Source organism: Cryptomeria japonica, unplaced genomic scaffold (assembly GCF_030272615.1).
Source record: "Cryptomeria japonica unplaced genomic scaffold, Sugi_1.0 HiC_scaffold_206, whole genome shotgun sequence".
NCBI classification, from domain to species: Eukaryota; Viridiplantae; Streptophyta; class Pinopsida; order Cupressales; family Cupressaceae; genus Cryptomeria; species Cryptomeria japonica.
In genome coordinates this window covers 19960-22500 of record NW_026729028.1, presented here as the reverse complement: position 1 = coordinate 22500, position 2541 = coordinate 19960, and the positions used below count along the sequence as shown (strand labels likewise).

The 2541-nt window shown below is 65.8% G+C and overlaps 1 non-coding gene across 1 annotated transcript; it reads right to left on the bottom strand.

The window, feature by feature from the left end:
* Nucleotides 1–2081: 2081 nt before the first annotated feature.
* Nucleotides 2082–2200, bottom strand: LOC131868432 (5S ribosomal RNA). The gene has a single exon (XR_009366887.1). It is a non-coding gene; the product is annotated as a 5S ribosomal RNA (ribosomal RNA).
* Nucleotides 2201–2541: the final 341 nt, after the last annotated feature.

The window sequence follows — 2541 nt, the reverse complement described above, 5'->3', positions numbered from 1 at the left end:
TGGGGATTTCTGGGTAGGGGCTTCGGGTGCGCATTACTTTTTTGCCCAAGCGTCCAGTGGGGTTTCTGGTGCGCTCCGAAGTGGGGTTATTGGAGCGGCCCCTCTTTTTTTGTCCGAGCGTTTGGTGGGGTTGCGCGCCCTGGTGGGCACCATGGTGCGCACCAAGGAGCGCTCCGAAGTGTGCTCCAAGGTGCGGCGTGCACGAAGTCGGAGCCCGGTTTGCCCCGGGTGCGCACCTCGCGTGCACCTTCGCCGCGGTGGGCACCATGGCGTGCACGAAGTCGGAGCCCGGTTTGCCCCGGGTGCGCACCTCGCGTGCACCTTCGCCGGGGTGGGCACCTCGGCTGGGTTGCGCGCCCTGGTGCGCACCAAGGAGCGCTCCGAAGTGTGCTCCAAGGTGCGGCGTGCACGAAGTCGGAGCCCGGTTTGCCCCGGGTGCGCACCTCGCGTGCACCTTGGCGCGGTGGGCACCATGGCGTGCACGAAGTCGGAGCCCGGTTTGCCCCGGGTGCGCACCCCGCGTGCACCTTCGCCGGGGTGGGCACCTCGGCTGGGTTGCGCGCCCTGGTGCGCACCAAGGAGCGCTCCGAAGTGTGCTCCAAGGTGCGGCGTGCACGAAGTCGGAGCCCGGTTTGCCCCGGGTGCGCACCTCGCGTGCACCTTCGCCGCGGTGGGCACCTTGGCTGGGTTGGGCACCATTGAGCGCTCCGAAGTGTGCTCCAAGGTGCGCACCATGGCCCTCCAAGGTGCGCAGCATGGCGTGCACGAAGTCGGAGCCCGGTTTGCCCCGGGTGCGCACCTCGCGTGCACCTTCGCCAGGGTGGGCACCTCGGTGCGCACACCTTCTCAATGTTTTCTTGCCTTTTCTGGAAATTGGTGAAGGCAGCGCATCAAAGGTGCGCACCTCGGTGTGCTCCGAGGTGCGAACCCGAGAGCGCTCCGAGGTGCCCACGAAGTCGAAAGTCGGGTTAATTGCATTGTTTTCCCCGGGTGCGCTCCGAGGTGCGCAACATCGGTGCGCACCAAGGAGGGCTCCGAAGTGTGCTCCAAGGTGCGCACGATTCGGAGCTCGGTTTGCCCGGGGTGCGCACACCTTGGCTGGGTTGCGCACCCTTTGTGCGCTCCAAGGTGCGCACGAAGTCGGAGCTCGGTTTGCCCCGGGTGCGCACCTTCGCCAGGGTGCGCACCTTGATGCGCACGCCTTGGCTGGGCTGCGCACCTTGGTGGGCGCCATGGTGCGCACCTTTCGTGCGCTCCAAGGTGCGCACGAAGTCGGAGCTCGGTTTGCCCCGGGTGCGCACCTTGGTGGGCGCCATGGTGCACTCCGAGGTGCCCAAGATTGGTGCGCACCAAGGAGCGCTCCGAAGTGCGCTCCAAGGTGCGCAGGTGCGCGCGAAGTCGAAAGTTGGGTTAATTGTCCGGTTTGCCTCGGGTGCGCACCTTGCGTGCACCTTCGCCAGGGTGGGCGCCTTGGTGCGCACACCTTGGCTGGGCTGCGCACCCGGGCGCGCACACCTTGGCACCCGCGTTTCCTTCATTTTAAATTTTTTTTTTTTACAATCTCTCAAGTGGGAAATTCTATAATCTCAACTTTTTTTGCCTTTTCAGGAAACTTTTGAATGGAGCGCATCATTGGTGCGCTCCGAAGTGTGCTCCAAGGTGCGCACCTCTGGTGTGCTCCAAAGCTCTCTCTAGCTGCGTGCACCTGCCCCGGCCGCGCACCCGGCCCCGCCCAGCTTCGCTCACCTGTCCCGGGCGTCTGGTGCGGAACCTTAGAGTAAGAAACATCACCGTGCACCTTGGCCAACGTGCGCGACTCGACCGAGCGCGCACTGGCCGAGGTGCACACCGATTTCACCTGGGTGCGCGCGCAGCACCTCGGGCGCACCGGGGTGCGCGCACAACGCCCGGGTTGCACCGTGGCCTGTGTGCTCGGGGCGCCTCGGGTGCGCGCTCGGTGTCGCCCCCGCGCGCGCGGTAGTGCGGGCAGCGCACCCCGGCCCGGCCCGGCCCCGACGAGAACGCAAACGGGCAAAAGGTTTATTCAAATAGCATTGCGACGCCCGGCGAAAAACTAAAAAAGGGTGCAACACCGGGACTTCCCGGGAGGTCACCCATCCCAGTACTACTCCGGCCCAAGCGCGCTTAACTGCGGAGTTCTGATGGGATCCGGTGCACTAACGCTGGTATGATCGCACCCGTTATGAGCTTGTCGCAGTGTGTACTTAGCAAACCGCGACCCACGTGCGAATCCACCCCGGCCACCCACCCCCGTCGAGGTGCACACCCTCCCTCGCGAAGTGCGCCCCGTTCGCCAAGTGTGAGCCCTGCCCGGGTGCGCGCACCTTGCTAGGGCGTCGGGTGTGCACCCGGCCCGGCCTACGTGCGTGCACCTGGACGGGGCGTCGTGTGCGTGCAGTGTCCCGTCTGCAACGCGGTGCCCACACACCACCTCGGGCGCAACGACCTGCGCTCACATGTGGGCCGAGTGCACCTTGGTGCATGTTCGGGGCGCCTCGGGTGCACGCTCGATCTTGCCCC